A 17,908-nucleotide genomic window follows, 5' to 3' on the forward strand; every position below is an offset into this window, starting at 1 on the left:
TTGTTCCTTCAGTTTGTGGGTGGCATCATTGTGCCAATGGAGGAGGCCCAGGATGGACACGTCATCAAGGGAGTGGGAGGGATTGTTAAAGTTGTTAGCGACAGGAAGATGTTGATTAGAGCGTATGGAGCGTAGGTGTTCTGCAAATCTGTCACTGAGTCTATGTTTGGCCTCACCACGGCAGAGGAGGCCACATCGGGAGCAACAGATAGTAGACCGGGTTGGAAGATGTACAGGCATATACACTGTCAGATATGGAAAGTTTGTCTTGGGCCTTGAATGGAGGTTGGGGGAAGGCGTAGGTGCAGGTGTAGCACTTCCTGCAGTTGCAGGGAAAGGTGCTGGGGGTAGTGAGTTTAGTGGGGAGTGTAGAGTGGACAAGGGAGTCACGAATGAGCGGTCCCTATGAAAGGCATATGAGGTGGGGAGTGAAATACCTCCTTGGTTGTCGGGTCGGATTGTAGGTGGCGGAAGTGGTGGAGGATGATGCGCTGGATGCAGAGATTGGTGGGGTGATATGTGATGACCAGTGGAGTTTGTCTTTGTTTTTGTTGGGGGAAGGGGTTTTGAGGGTAGAAGTGCAGGAAATGCCATAGATGTAGCTGAGGGCATTTTTGATCACTGAAAAGGGCAAGTTGTGGTCCTTGAAGTCGGAGGACATCTGGGATGTTCGCGAGTAGAATGCTTCATGTTGGGAGCAGAGGTAGAGGAGTTAGGAGTAAGGGATCATATTCCTACAGGTGGGTGGGTGAGAGGAGATGTAGTCCAGGTAGCTGTGGAAGTTGGTGGATTTGAAAAAGATGTCGGTGCTGAGATAGTCACTGGATATGGAGACAGAGGTCCAGGGAGGTATCAGAGATGATCCAGATGAATTTGAGGTTGGGGTGAAAGGTGTTAGCAAAGTTAATGAACTGTACAAGCTGCTCATGGGAGCATGCGGCAGTGCCAATACAGTAATCAATATAGTGTCAGAAGAGGAGAGGGATAGTACCGGTGTAACAACAGAAGAGGGCCTATTCCACATATCCTACAAAGAGGCATGCACAGCTTGGACCCATACAGGTGCCCATAGCCACCCCTTTGGTTTGCAGGAAATGAGAGGAGTTAAAAGAAAAGTTATTGAGGTTAAGGACAAAGACAAGTTCTGACAGATGAGGGTTTTGCTGGAAGGGGACTGGTTGGACCTGTGGGAGCGGAAGAAGCAGAGGGCTTTTAGGCCATCCTCATGGGGGATGCAAGATGAGTTTTTGGGAGCCAGGGAATTGGAAGTTTTGGAGGAGTTGGAGGGCATGGCTAGTGTCCCAGATATAGGTGAGGAGTTCCTGATCTGAGGGACTGGGTGGTGGGGAACAGAGTCAACGTAAGCAGAGATATGTTCAGTGGGGCAGGAGCAGGCAGAGACAATGGCAGGGGCAGTCAGGTTTGTGGATTTTTGGAAGGAGATAGAAACAAGCAGTGCGGGTTGGGGAACGATGAGGTTGGAGGCTGTGGGTGGGAGGTCACCTGAGGCAATGAGAGTGTGAATGGTTTCAGAGATGATGATCTGGTAATCGGGGTGGTGTCGTACTCGAGGGGGCGGTAGGATGAGGTGTCAGAGAGTTGACACCTGGCCTTGGCAATGTAAAGGTCAATGTATTACACCACTACTATGCCTCCCTTATCGGTGGGTTTTATAGTGAGGTTAAGGTTGGAGCAGAGGGAACGGATGGCTGCATGTTCCATGGGGGAGAGGTTAGAGTGAGTGAGGGGGTGGAGAGGTTGAGGCAATCAATGTAATGTCAGCAGTTGGAGATGAAGAGGTCTAGGGAGGGTAGGAGGCCATGCTTTGGTAGTGTCCCTACATCTGAACTAAAAGACTTGGGTTCAAGTCCCACCTGCACCAGAAGTGTGTCATGTCTGAGCAAGGTGAATTTAAATATCTAATTGCTGGATGGTTCATAGCCATAGACACTGTAAAGAAATTAATGCTATGAGTGATGGCCAATCCAAGGTTTTGAGCCAGATTAATGGGAACGGTATTCCATTCTAACATAGAAATTTGAACTTTGAGCTAGATTTTGTGGAGTTCATAGGAACAATTAAGATGGTGGTGGATTTCGACAACTGTGCATCAGAACCCAATGCTGGGAAAAGGATACTGCATTTTGTTGGCAGTGAGAAGATGAGCATTCAGGAAACAAGACTGTTGTTAGCATTGGGAACTTCATCTTTATGCATTATGGACCAACTTGTGTTTCACTTGAGTCTTATTTGTTGGGATTCAGAACGACCTCCCAGTTTAAATGAAACTAACTCGAATCTCTTGTTCCTTCAATAATCTGTTCATTGAAAGCTGTGAGTGAGAAATGGCTTACCTGACTCGCTGTGTGAGAGTCTTTTTTGATTTGCAGGAGAGTGAGTCACAGAGCAGCAGATTATTTTTGGAGAATTTTTTTCCGTGATGAAACATGATAATCTTACATTCTGAGGGGTTGAGTCTGAGGCAGGAAGTTCATAAACCAAAAATATTCAGTGCAAGAACTAAAGGGGCAGCACATAGTTCAGGGATTGTGTTGCCACTCACTAAAGTGGCATTAGTATTTGAGCTTAGAATGAGAGGACACTTCAGAAGGTACCTTTAAAAAAAAGAGTGATTGTGGAAAATGTGCATTATTTACCCTGTACTTCTTTATTCTTGAGCATTGGACAGGATCAGTGCTGATAGGAGCGCCATGCTGCAACTTGCAGCTATAACACAGGACTGTCTGCACTTTAAATGTGGAACCATCTCCTGCATGAGAATTGGGTGACACAGCTTCCTGATGTCTGTGTCAATTCCGCATCACCACATTCTTGAGCTTGTCGCAATGTGAACCTGCTCTGCTTTTGCATCCTTCTCATGCCAGATTTACCACTACATCTGAACACACTGGCACAGACATCACTGGCACCACTACATCCAATATCATTTTCCAGCCTGTATTTAAAGGGTGAATTTAGCCTTCAAATTCCATGTCAGTGCAAAACAGTTGTAAACCCTGCGATTGGGCTCTTTGGAATGGAGTTACACCCCCTGAAGAAGAGTAATGTTGGGTTGCTTCAGTGTAATGCCTCACAGAATGCATTATCTTATCAAGTGTCAAAAGTGCTCATGGGGTCCGTTGAAAACCCTTCATGATTTTTATCACTAGCTGTAATTCATTTAAAAGTTAAAAGTAGAAATCCAGAAAATACTATCCACACTGCCTTAATATTCAAATGCAGTTGCAGGGAAAAGAGCTTTGCATGTACATGTAAGTAAAGGTTGTTGTATCACGACAGTGGTACTCTGGGCCAGGAAGCCTGGGTTCAAGTCTCACCTGCTCTAGAGGTGTGTCAGAACATCTCTGAACAGGTTAATCAGAAAATATCTACAATGCACAGTGCTGTCCTGTGAGCCACACAGCTGAAGTTACTGTTTGCCAATATAGGCAGAATAATTCTCTGCTGAACCCCAAACTGCAGCAAATTGTTATCTACCCTTGTGTAAAATGATTGCTAGCACGTGGGGAGATAGCATTCATTCTGTATCTGGTCAGAAACTACATCTGCAGAAATCTCTGTCATTCAGTCTGAAAAAAAAAGTTTTACACTGGCACTGGTTTCATTACAAATTCCAAGATATCAGCATCGATGAGCCAGCCTCGCGAATTTGCATGACTAAATCTGGCTCTCTTCTCCCATCAGCATAGTAACAGAGCCATGAAAATCTGGCTAATAACCTATGAATTATTGTCAACCTTAAACCTCAGAATGTCAGACCAGAATTAAAAGCAGCACTGCTTTTTGCAACTGGAACAAAGCCAAATGTTGACCTTTTGTAAAGAGAATTGAACTGGTGTAAAGCAGTATTACTGCTGAGGGCAAATTTCAAAACCTATGGCTGGAAATGCAAGATACGTATTCACCAAGCACACAGAAAATTAAAAACAATAAAAAGATTCATTTAGAAACTGTAACATACATCAAACTCACTTCAGGAGCATGTCTTCAATTCATGACGTGAAAAGCAACATGGCATGACACTTCTTGCTCCCCAGAAGAGCTCGAACAGTTCATCCACTTTACCAACACCTTCCACCCCAACCTCAAGTTCAGCTGGGCCATCTCCAGCACATCCCTCACCTTCCTGGACCTCTCAGTCTCCATCTCAGGTAACCAGCTAGAAAATGATGTCCATTTCAAGCCCACCGACTCCCACAGCTACCTAGAATACACCTCCTCCCACCCACCCTCCTGCAAAAATTCCATCCCCTATTCCCAATTACTCCGTCTCTGCCGCATCTGCTCCCAGGATGAGGCATTACACTCCCGCACATCCCAGATGTCCACGTTCTTCAAGAATCGCAAATTCCCCCCCGCAGTGATCGAGAACGCTCTTGACCGCGTCACCCGCGTTTCCCGCAACACATCCCTCACACCCCACCCCCGCCACAACTGCCCCCAGGGGATCTCCCTTGTTCTCACATACCACCTCACCAACCTCCGGATACAACGCATCATCCTCCGACACTTCCACCATCTACAATCCGACCCCACCACCCAAGACATTTTTCCATCCCCACCCTTGTCTGCCTTCCGGAGAGACCACACTCTCCGCGACTCCCTTGTCCGCTCCACACTCCCCTCCAACCCCACCACACCCGGCACCTTCCCCTGCAACCGCAGGAAGTGCTACACTTGCCCCCACACCTCCTCCCTCACCCCCATCCCAGGCCCCAAGATGACCTTCCATATCAAGCAGATGTTCACCTGCACATCTGCCAATGTGGTATATTGTATCCATTGCACCCGGTGTGGCTTTCTCTACTTTGGAGAAAAGTAGAGAAAGCTTGGGGACCGCTTTGCAGAACACCTCCACTCGGTTCGCAATAAACAACTGCACCTCCCAGTCACAAACCATTTCCACTCCCCCTCCCATTCTTTAGATGACATGTCCATCATGGGCCTCCTGCAGCGCCACAATGATGCCACCCGAAGGTTGCAGGAACAGCAACTCATATTCCGCTTGGGAACCCTGCAGCCCAATGGTATCATGTGGACTTCACAAGCTTCAAAATCTCCCCTTCCCCCACTGCATCCCAAAACCAGCCCAGCCTGTCTCTGCTTCCCTAACATGTTCTTCCTCTCACCCATCCCTTCCTCCCACCTCAAGCCGCACCTCCATTTCCTACCTACCACCTCATTCCCGCCTCCTTGACCTGTTCATCTTCCCTGGACTGACCTATCCCCTCCCTACTTCCTCACCTGTACTGCCCTCTCTACCTATCTTGTTTTCTCTCCATCTTCTGTCCGCCTCCCCCTCTCTCCCTATTTATTTCACAATCCTCTCCCCATTCCCCTCACTGATGAAGGGTCTAGGCCCGAAACATCAGCTTTTGTGCTCCTGAGATGCTGCTTTGCCTGCTGTGTTCATCCAGTTCCACACTTTGTTATCATGGCATGACTGGAATTGTGCCTAGCTACCAGGGTTCCTGACCCACCTTAGCGTCTTGGTGACTATTTACTCTCCTTTACTACCTTTCAGAAGGTGATGGAGAGTTACTTTCTTGAGTCACTGCAATCATTGGGGTGTATGGATATCTACAGTGCTGTTAGGAAGGGAGTCCCAGAATTTTGACCAAGTGACAACAATGGAGGAATGGCAATAAATTTCCAAGTCAGGATAGCTTATGTGGCTTTGAGGTGAACCTGCAGGTGATGGTGTTCCTATGCATCTCCTATCCCTGAATTAGATGTCAGTCAAGAGGGCTGATTTGACCAGGATAATATCAAGCTTCCTAAATATTGTTAGAGTTTCATTCACCCACAAAAAGAGCATTTCATTCCATGGCTTGTGCACTGTAAATGGCGGAAAGTCATTGGGGAAACATGAGGTGAGTTACTCACCACAAAATCCCTGGCTTTTCATCTGCTCAGTAGCCACAATAGTTGTATTGCCTGGACAATGTTAAGCCCCAGGAATTTAATAATGGAGAAATCATCAAAGGAGTTGCCATTCAATATCACGGGGCTGTGGTGATTTCCTCTGTTGTTATCATTGTGTGGCTCTTGTGTGGCACAAATGTTACTTGTCACATGTTATTCCAAGCGTGGATTTTGTACGGGTCTGACTGCACATGGACACAGGCCATTTCGATACCTGAGGAGTCCTGAATGCTCTTGAACATTGTTCAACTATTGGCAAACATTCCCACTTCTGACCCTATAATGTTGGGAAGGTCACTGATGATACAGCTGAAGATGATTTAGTGAAGAAACAACCCAGAGGAACTCATACAATGAGATTCTCGGACTGGGATGTTGACCCCTATATGTTGACCATTACTATCTTCCCTTTGCCAGGTATGACTCCAGGCAGTAGAGAGATTTTACATTGACTCTGGGGCTCCTTAATGCTGCACTTGTTGAAGTCCGGCCTTGATGTTAAGGGCAGTCACTCTAACTTCAACTGTGGCACCAGTTCTTTTGTCCATGTTTGAATTATGCCTGTAAAGAGGTTAGGAGCCAGGTGGCTCTGGTGCTAGCCAAGCTAAGCATCAATGAAAGGATTATTGTTAAGCAAGTGCCATTTGATAGTACTGTAGGTGACCCCTCCATCACTTCACTGAGGAATTAGAGTAGACCTAGTTGTAGACTTTGTTACAGAATGACAAGTTGTTCAGGCAACTCTAAAAACTGAAAAAAAACATACTAGTCCTGTTTTACTCCTAAAACTTCTTGCAGGCCTAAAATATCCTACTTTTTCAGGGCAACAGATTTTGGGGAAAGAAAATGTCAACTCATGAACTGTGATGTTGAATTTAACACTTAAAGTCAACTTAGTAATGCTCTTCATGTGCTTTATTAATATACTTGTCTGAAATTACCAAAATAAATCAACAAAATTTTAAATAATTATATTTTTAAATTTTCTTTGTGCTTCCTTTATTTACTCATATCTTTGTCTATTTTGCTGTAATTTTAATATTACTTTCTGTAATTGATCAATTCTGTTCTTTAGTGTTAATCTTCCATTCTGTTTTATGGTCAGATAGTTTTTTTTGCAATAACACGGTGAAGAGCTGGATGAACACAGCAGGCCAAGCAGCATCAGAGGAGCAGGAAAGTAGGTCTTCAGAAGAAGGGTCTCAACCCAAAACATCAAACTTTCCTGCTCCTATGATGCTACTTGGCCTGCTGTGTTCATCCAGCTTCACACCGTGTTATTTCAGATTCTCCAGCATCAGCAGTTCCTCTTATTTCTGTATTGAGTTTTTCTGTGTTGTCAATAACTATTTTGGAGATGAATGAATTTGAAATAAACTGCTAGCTGATTCTCCAACATTAATTCTGAAGCTTAGTTTGGTGTACAATAAAATAGCAAATAATTCAATGAATATTTTTATGTCAATATTTTGCCTCAAAAATGCATAGACAAGTAAACTGATGTGTAATGCACATAGAAAAAACTGTTGTTACTTGCAGTGGCTTAACATAATTCAATATCTAATATACCAACCTTCATACACTTATCAGTTATTAAAGATTAAAATTTCCAACAATGAACATTTTCCTCTAAATAATCATAACGAATGAAGGTTATACTTGTCACATGATTGTGAAATAGAGAATAACAGTGTTGAGCAAATTGCAAGCTGGTTGCATATGTGTGGTGTTCATGCAGGATTTGGATGACATTAAAGTTGTAGAAAAATTCATAATATGAACTATCTTGCATTTATTGCATCCCTATCTCAATTATGACATCATGCTTTAAAGTGTACCTATTGTTTTTAAATGCAAAACAAGATGTGTGAATAAATAGACAAGGTTTTCTTACTGCCAAGGAGGAACTAGGTACTTTCTGTTTACAGTTACCTGTGTACAGAGATGTATCAATCCTCCAGTTGGTCCTAGAATGTTTCTTATGGATATGAGGGTAAAATGTGTCTTCTGCAATACTATAAAATGGTTGATAGGAAATTTATATCTTGTATTGTATTTCTACTCAGTGTGAAAAGAACATCAAGTTTGTGTAACATTGGGGCTGATTTGCTATTTTGCGCCACTGCACAAGATAAATTTCACCCTGGTTCTTACAGTTGATTCATTTATCTATTCCTGTAATCTCCTTTAAGGTCAAACCTCTGAGATCGCTACACACCTCAAATTTGGACTCCTGTGCAGCTGCAGTTTAATCACTGCACCATTGTTGGCAATTCCTTCAGATGCCTGGATACTGAACACTGGAATTCTTTCCCTAAACCTTTCTATCATAATGCTCCTTCAAAAGAAGCCATGATGAATTGCTGAACTACATTTGCAAGATGGTGCACATCGTGGGTAGGAGGGGAGCAATGACAGATAAACAAATCTACTTCAAGGTTGGCAAGATGTACTTTTTGCAAACCTAACAATTCTACATAATTATCTAAATGAAGATATATAGTGCAAACATTATATCTTTGTTACCCTTGGCACTACACAAGGTTGTTAAAGATCTTCATGAGTCTGTAAGGTTGTTTCACAAAATTAATGTATCTTCAAGACTTAGTTTTTGTAGAATAAAACAAAGAGGTGTGGATGCTGGAAATGTGAAAGAAAAAACAGAAAGTGCTGCAGAAACTCAGCAGGTCAGGCAACATCTGCAGAGAGAGAAGCGGAGTTAATGTTTTGTGTCCAGTGACCCAGGATCCTTTAGGGTCACTGGACTTGAAATGTTAACTTTGTTTCTCTTTCTACAGACCTGCTGAGTTTCTCCATCACTTCCAGTTTTTGTTGACTATTGTAGATTTCATTAAATAATAAGACACCAAATTTTACAGTTTTTCTATTCCTCAAACAAATCATCTGAAAACACTTTTAAAATGGTTAAACTCTTGTGTTAAAGTAAAACTTAGAGGAATGACCTTCACATTCACTTACATTCATACAATATCAGAAGGACAAATATCTTGGTTTCTGTTTGTTTTATTTGGCCAGTCTTTTTTGTAACTATGCCTGTGCAACTTTCAAATAGCAATTAATCTATTAGATAGTAACGTGACACAATCATGATCAATTGTTGAGTGATCTTTTTTTCATCCAAGGTACAGATGCAAATGTAGATTTTAATATTCTACTCAGCACAGATGATGTAATACCAGACCATTTCGTTTGCACAGTTTGTGTACAAATCATGAATGAAATACATATCGATTCTTTCCAGTTCCATGTCTTCCTTGGCTTCCTATCCCTATTCCCAATGGAAGTATTGTCATCTGATGGATAACACATTATTTTCACCTAATCCATTTTCCAATAGTAGCCATGTACTTCCATGCTATGTACGTTATGCAAACAATTCTTCAGAAGGTAAGCTGGCTCTGTGCTTAGTTAGTCAGTGGGTTGACTTTTTTTTCATTATCTTATAATTTTAGAATTGGATGTCATGTAACTGTTTGTCGCTGCTTATTCACTTTCCTCTCACTGCAAAGAACATTTTGCTACTTTCTCTCACCGGATTATGAGTTTGTAAAATGACACAGGCAAGGAATCTTTCCTAAAATAGGATTTATGCCTCATCTACTTTTCCAAAAATTGAACATATCTTTAAAAACAGAATATGTGTCAGGACATTGAAAGCAAGTATACAACAGATGCTGGAATGTGAAATACAAATAGAAAGTGCTGGGAGAAAGAAACACCTAACAGGTTAAGCAGCATGTGTGAAGAGAGAGAAAGTTGATAGGCTGAATCTTAATCTATCTTTGAATAAGTGCAATTTGCATCAGGTGTTTTGGGAGGGATTTTCACTGCAAGGCTCAACCAGATATCTTACCGTATTTTACCAAACACTTTATTACCAATATATCAGACCCCTATGTGTTCCTTATGTCTGATTCCATTCCCAACTTACTATGCGCTGTCCCCAGAGCAACTTGCCACTCAGTGGACATCTGTTAAATACCTGCCTCCCTTGCTCCTGCACCATATTAAAAAACCCAGACAAGAAGCATGCTTCCATAACTGTCCGCCAGGACCTTTGACATTTACCCCAGGCATGGCAAACAGGGAAATTGGTGCCCAACTTTGTAGAAAGTGACCTAGAGGTCCTCCTGGACAGGGTAGTGAAGATGCAACAATTCTCCTTCTCTAGGGCCAGCAGCCAAGGCTACAACACCAGATCATGCCAGCCTGGTCCAACATTCCCAACTGGGTTAAAAAAATTCTCAACCATCTGGAGGAATACACATCACAGTGGCAAGAAGGTCCTTTTCACTCCATCAGGGTAAGTGCTGCCATCTTCCTCTCTGATTCTTCACACTCAGATTCTCTCTGTGACTGTGCCATCTCCCAGCAAGATGCATGCTCGCCCGCTCTCACTGTTGCTGGCAACGTCTCCCCTCATTCATGCTCATCCACTCAAACCCCTGACGCCCCTAACCCAGCATGCCCTCTGCATTGCCTACTTACTCACCTGGAACACCTCCTCACTTGCACCAAAATAACAGCTGTACCACCCACTTTCATCTCCTGTAGTATCTCCTTTTCATTCCAGGAGGAAAACAGCTAAGATAGAAAGACAGACGGTGGGCTGCCTCACATTTGGCTTTTCATTACTTAGGATGAATATACTTTGCCTTTGACTGCACTGAGCTGACTGTTTCCAAGGTCATGGACTGATATTGGAGGCTGTCCTTGACTTACTGCGCTGGGACCCACCTGAATAAAGGTGATCTTCCTTGACTTGACTGAGGCCAGCTGACAACAATGGCAAGTTTCCTGGTTTTAGTTTCTGCACTAAACAGCAAGGCAATACAACAATAAAATGAATCTGGTAATTCTGGCTGAAGGGGCAACATGCAAAGCGTTTCAACAAGGCGATACAAGGCAGGGATGTTGCAAGCATCTAGATTGTCCCAAAGCGAATAAGCACTATAACAATGAGTGGCAAGGCTAGAGATCCAGCCTGGTCCAGTCCATGGGCTGGGCGTGTGCCCCTGAGGGCACAGTGTCCTTGCTGCTGCATGACAATGATAGCTACTGCTGGACCATGAGGCGCAGCGTTGAAGCCCCGCATTGTCCTGTAAGAGATGTGCCATGAGGGTTCTCAGAGCCTGCCACACATCAGGTGTCAATGTCAATGTGAGATGTTTGTGGTTTTGGTGCCCACTGGGTATACTCTGAGATGTTTATGTCTACTGTCCAACTTAGAGGTTAGCTGCACCCAGCTATGAGCTGAAGTAGTCAAATACCCGTTCTGGCTTCTCGACATCTGGTTTATCTGGTGTGTTTGGTGGAATGAGAAGTTGAATATTAATGAGGTAAGTTGCAGCTTTAGTAAGGCATTTAAGGCTACAATCCTTCCAGACTGCCTCCTCGCTGCTGCTTAGTGAGACACTCACGATGCCACTTAGCAAAAACATGAAAGATAACATGCAATGCTCCCAATATCGTATAAGCATAGAGTTATACAGCACTGAAACAGATCTTTCAGTCCAACCAATCCATACTGAATATAATACCAAACTAAACTAGTCCCATGTGCCTGCTCTTGGCCCATATCCCTCCAAACCTCACTCCAGCCCAAATCATTCTGATCCCCATAAGATTTCACCCAATTATTCAAGTCTATAAATTTTAGTCAGAACTGGGAAAAGCTAAAAATGTAATATTATTGGTATGGTGGGAAAGAATCCAAAGCAGGGTCTTTAATAGACTAGAAGACAGGAGAGACTGAACAACAGAACAGTTCATCTGCCGGGATGAGAGGCAATTGGGATGGGGCAAGAAAGGAAACAATGAAACAAAGGAGGGGATTTGGAGATCTGCTCCTTAGTCTACCTTCCATCACCGCCTCCCCATTTCTCTATTTATTTCAGAATCCCCTTCCCGTCCCCCATTTCTGCACAAGGGACCACATCCAATACATCAGCTTTCCTGCTCCTCTGGTGCTGCCTGGCCTGCTGTGTTCGTCCAGCTCTACACCTTGTTATCTAATGAAACAAAAGATGTGCCTTGAGCAGATGTGCTGCTGATGGAAATAAAATTATACAGAATGAACAAAGAAAAAGAAACCAAATGGGGACAGGTTTTGTTTTGGTCTGAAATTGTTGAACTTAATGTTGAGTCCAGAAGGCTGTAAAGCATGAATTTGAAAGATGAGGTACTATTCCTGCAGCTTATGTTGAGCCTCATTGGAGCAATATGTTTGATTGAAGACCTAAATGTCAACAAGTTGGAGAATTAAATGACAGGTCACTGGAAGCTCAGGGTCATGTTCTCACAGACAGATTGGATGTGTTCAGCAAAATGGCCACCCGATCTGTGTTTGATCTCCCTGTGTTTTGGCAATTGCATGGTGAACTGTGAACAGAATACACTACATTACAAAATGTACATGTAAATTGATAGATCATCAGGAGGGAGTGTTTGGGGCATTGGACTCTGAGGAGGGAAGAGTTAAAAATCAGGTGTTGCATCTCCTGCACAGAAAGGTGCAATGGGAATAGGAAAGGGTGTTGTGTCAATTTGGAATGAACCTGGCTATCATGGAGGAACAGACCTCCAGAATGATAAAATGGGAGGAAAGGTGAAGATGTATTTGGTTGCGGAATCACAATGAAGGTAGCAGAACATAATCCATTGAATATGGATGTGGATGGGGAGAAGTAGAGGACAACGGGAATACTATTGTGGTTCTGGGAGGGAGGGCAGAGGATGAGGGCAGACCATGCCCACACCAGTGAACTTGATGCCATCTCCCCGATGACACAGCCTCAGCAATGCCTATCATTAGCAGACGGCTGCTGAGATACCAGACCACTGATTGGATCACCAGGCCATCCAACAGCCACCAGGAGAACACTGCTGGATGATGGCTTGCTGTTGTAGATTGCCTCCCAATGTTGGCTCCTACGGTGGGAATTCTTGATTATCCAAAAAGTTCAGTCCCCCACTCTTACTAAGTGGTTTACAATAATGTTACACATAATTCTCAAAGGAAACTTCCACCACATATTATTTTGATTCACTTTAAAGACACCAAAACAATATGTGGTGGAAGTTTTCTTTGAGCATTACATGCAACATTATTGTAAATCAGTTAGTAAATGTGGGGGAAATTCCTTATTAGCCATGCAATGGAAAGAAAATTTGGACCCTCTACAACCACAATTCATAACTCCACATTACACGTGTACCCCATAAACTTCATATTATAAACATTTTATTCCATTAAGATGCCTAAATTGATGGGAGGATCTAGGGTTGCAGGGTAAGTATTGGAAGTCTTTTCAGCTCAAAATAAACAAGAATTGATTTTAATTTAGGAAATCCAGAGGTTGAACAATTTTAGAGCATTTTGGAAGGTGTCAGAAGTAAGTTTAATTTTCTCTCCTTACAAGAATATGGAGCAATTCAAGGAAAACATTTTCAACTTCGTAGAAATGTTTATTTTGTGAAACTTCCAAACCAGAAAAGCTTGGTCAGAAGTCTGTAGTTCATTAGAAGTGAAGAAAGCTTAAGTTATCATTTCTTATGACTATTAATGAAAGATGACCTTCCAGTTCACAGGAAATAAACTGGGAAGAATCAGTTCAGTAAAACTGAAAGATTTGATATTGAGGGGTAATTTTTCTGCACTTGAATTTCTGTAATTGATGGTGTGGGGAAACAGGTGGTGAACTTTGATTTGTCGTGTGATTTAAGCTTTTTCTGATTGTGTTGTATATTTCAGTAGCTTGATTTAAAAAAAAACTTTGTGTAATAGATTTATTCTGTTGTTAAAGAGAATTTACAGCCTTGTGTGATGATCTTTCCATGGCTGACCACTACATTAACCAAAATAAACAAATATATCTGTCAAGATAATAAAATGTGAGGCTGGATGAACACAGCAGGCCAAGCAGCATCTCAGGCGCACAAAAGCAGACGTTTCGGGCCTAGACCCTTCATCAGAGAGGGGGATGGGGAGAGGGAACTGGAATAAATAGGGAGAGAGGGGGAGGCGGACCGAAGATGGAGAGTAAAGAAGATAGGTGGAGAGAGTGTAGGTAGGGAGGTAGGGAGGGGATAGGTCAGTCCAGGGAAGACGGACAGGTCAAGGAGGTGGGATGAGGTTAGTAGGTAGCTGGGGGTGCGGCTTGGGGTGGGAGGAAGGGATGGGTGAGAGGAAGAACCGGTTAGGGAGGCAGAGACAGGTTGGACTGGTTTTGGGATGCAGTGGGTGGGGGGGAAGAGCTGGGCTGGTTGTGTGGTGCAGTGGGGGGAGGGGACGAACTGGGCTGGTTTAGGCACGCAGTAGGGGAAGGGGAGATTTTGAAACTGGTGAAGTCCACATTGATACCATATGGCTGCAGGGTTCCCAGGCGGAATATGAGTTGCTGTTCCTGCAACCTTCGGGTGGCATCATTGTGGCACTGCAGGAGGCCCATGATGGACATGTCATCTAGAGAATGGGAGGGGGAGTGGAAATGGTTTGCGACTGGGAGGTGCAGTTGTTTGTTGCGAACTGAGCGGAGGTGTTCTGCAAAGCGGTCCCCAAGCCTCCGCTTGGTTTCCCCAATGTAGAGGAAGCCACACCGGGTACAGTGGATGCAGTATACCACATTGGCAGATGTGCAGGTGAACCTCTGCTTAATGTGGAATGTCATCTTGGGGCCTGGGATGGGGGTGAGGGAGGAGTTGTGGGGACAAGTGTAGCATTTCCTGCGGTTGCAGGGGAAGGTGCCGGGTGTGGTGGGGTTGGAGGGCAGTGTGGAGCGAACAAGGGAGTCACGGAGAGAGTGGTCTCTCCGGAAAGCTGACAGGGGAGGGTATGGAAAAATGTCTTGGGTGGTGGGGTCGGATTGTAAATGGCGGAAGTGTCGGAGGATAATGCGTTGTATCCAGAGGTTGGTAGGGTGGTGTGTGAGAACGAGGGGGATCCTCTTGGGGCGGTTGTGACGGGGGCGGGTGTGAGGGATGTGTTGCAGGAAATACGGGAGATGCGGTCAAGGGCATTCTCGATCACTGTGGGGGGAAAGTTGCGGTCCTTAAAGAACTTGGACATCTGGGATGTGCGGGAGTGGAATGTCTTATCGTGGGAGCAGATGCGGCGGAGGCGGAGGAATAGGGAATAGGGGATGGAATTTTTGCAGGAGGGTGGGTGGGAGGAGGTGTATTCTAGGTAGCTGTGGGAGTCGGTGGGCTTGAAATGGACATCAGTTACAAGCTGGTTGCCTGAGATGGAGACTGAGAGGTCCAGGAAGGTGAGGGATGTGCTGGAGATGGCCCAGGTGAACTGAAGGTTGGGGTGGAAGGTGTTGGTGAAGTGGATGAACTGTTCGAGCTCCTCTGGGGAGCAAGAGGCGGCGCTGATACAGTCATCAATGTACCGGAGGAAGAGGTGGGGTTTGGGGCCTGTGTAGGTGCAGAAGAGGGACTGTTCCACGTAACCTACAAAGAGGCAGGCATAATTGGGGCCCATGCGGGTGCCCATGGCCACCCCCTTAGTCTGTAGGAATTGGGAGGAGTCAAAAGAGAAGTTGTTGAGTGTGAGGACGAGTTCAGCTAGGCGGATGAGAGTGTCGGTGGAGGGGGACTGGTTGGGCCTGCGGGACAGGAAGAAGCGGAGGGCCTTGAGGCCATCTCCATGCGGAATGCAGGTGTACAGGGACTGGACGTCCATGGTGAATATGAGGTGTTGGGGGCCAGGGAATTGGAAGTCCTGGAGGAGGTGGAGGGTGTGGGTGGTGTCGCGGACGTAGGTGGGGAGTTCCTGGACCAAAGGGGAGAAAATGGAGTCCAGATAGGTGGAGATGAGTTCGGTGGGGCAGGAGCAGGCTGAGACGATGGGTCGACCAGGGCAGGCAGGTTTGTGGATTTTGGGAAGGAGATAGAAACGGGCCGTGCAGGGTTGGGGAACAATGAGGTTGGAGGCTGTGGGTGGGAGGTCCCCTGTGGTGATGAGGTCGTGAATGTTGTTGGAGATGATGGTTTGGTGCTCGGGTGTGGGGTCATGATCGAGGAGGCGGTAGGAGATGGTGTCGGAGAGTTGGCGTCTGGCCTCGGCGATGTAGAGGTCAGTGCGCCATACTACCACTGCGCCACCCTTGTCTGCGGGTTTGATGGTGAGGTTGGGGTTGGAGCGGAGGGAGCGGAGGGCTGCCCGTTCTGCGGGGGAGAGGTTGGAGTGGGTGAGAGGGGTGGAGAGGTTGAGGTGGTTAATGTCTCGACGGCAGTTGGAGATGAAGAGGTCGAGGGAGGGTAGGAGGCCTGGGGGTGGTGTCCAGGAGGAGGACTTGTGTTGGAAGCGGGTGAAGGGGTCAGTGGAAGGAGGGTTGGGTTCCCGGTTGAAGAAGTAGGCATGGAGGCGAAGACGGCGGAAAAACTGCTCTATGTCCATATGTTCTAAGAGGTGCCGCCTCTTGCTCCCCAGAGGAGCTCGAACAGTTCATCCACTTCACCAACACCTTCCACCCCAACCTTCAGTTCACCTGGGCCATCTCCAGCACATCCCTCACCTTCCTGGACCTCTCAGTCTCCATCTCAGGCAACCAGCTTGTAACTGATGTCCATTTCAAGCCCACCGACTCCCACAGCTACCTAGAATACACCTCCTCCCACCCACCCTCCTGCAAAAATTCCATCCCCTATTCCCAATTCCTCCGCCTCCGCCGCATCTGCTCCCACGATAAGACATTCCACTCCCGCACATCCCAGATGTCCAAGTTCTTTAAGGACCGCAACTTTCCCCCACAGTGATCGAGAACGCCTTTGACCGCGTCTCCCGTATTTCCCGCAACACATCCCTCACACCCCGCCCCCGCCACAACCGCCCCAAGAGGATCCCCCTCGTTCTCACACACCACCCTACCAACCTCCGGATACAACGCATTATCCTCCGACTCTTCCGCCATTTACAATCCGACCCCACCACCCAAGACATTTTTCCATCCCCTCCCCTGTCAGCTTTCCGGAGAGACCACTCTCTCCGTGACTCCCTTGTTTGCTCCACACTGCCCTCCAACCCCACCACACCCGGCACCTTCCCCTGCAACCGCAGGAAATGCTACACTTGTCCCCACACCTCCTGCCTCACCCCCATCCCAGGCCCGAAGATGACATTCCACATTAAGCAGAGGTTCACCTGCACATCTGCCAATGTGGTATACTGCATCCACTGTACCCGGTGTGGCTTCCTCTACATTGGGGAAACCAAGCGGAGGCTTGGAGACCGCTTTGCAGAACACCTCCGCTCAGTTCGCAACAAACAACTGCACCTCCCAGTCGCAAACCATTTCCACTCCCCCTCCCATTCTCTAGATGACATGTCCATCATGGGCCTCCTGCAGTGCCACAATGATGCCACCCGAAGGTTGCAGGAACAGCAACTCATATTCCGCCTGGGAACCCTGCAGCCATATGGTATCAATGTGGACTTCACCAGTTTCAAAACCTCCCCTTCCCCTACTGCGTGCCTAAACCAGCCCAGTTCGTCCCCTCCCCCCACTGCACCACACAACCAGCCCAGCTCTTCCCCCCCACCCACTGCATCCCAAAACCAGTCCAACCCGTCTCTGCCTCCCTAACCGGTTCTTCCTCTCACCCATCCCTTCCTCCCACCCCAAGCCGCACCCCCATCTACCTACTAACCTCATCCCACCTCCTTGACCTGTCCGTCTTCCCTGGACTGACCTATCCCCTCCCTACCTCCCTACCTACACTCTCTCCACCTATCTTCTTTACTCTCCATCTTCGGTCCACCTCCCCCTCTCTCCCTATTTATTCCAGTTCCCTCTCCCATCCCCCTCTCTGATGAAGGGTCTAGGCCCGAAACGTCAGCTTTTGTGCTCCTGAGATGCTGCTTGGCCTGCTGTGTTCATCCAGCCTCACATTTTATTATCTTGGAATTCTCCAGCATCTGCAGTTCCCATTATCTCAA

The sequence above is a fragment of the Stegostoma tigrinum genome, chromosome 14 (genome assembly GCF_030684315.1).
Source record: "Stegostoma tigrinum isolate sSteTig4 chromosome 14, sSteTig4.hap1, whole genome shotgun sequence".
In the NCBI taxonomy this organism is placed as follows: domain Eukaryota; kingdom Metazoa; phylum Chordata; class Chondrichthyes; order Orectolobiformes; family Stegostomatidae; genus Stegostoma; species Stegostoma tigrinum.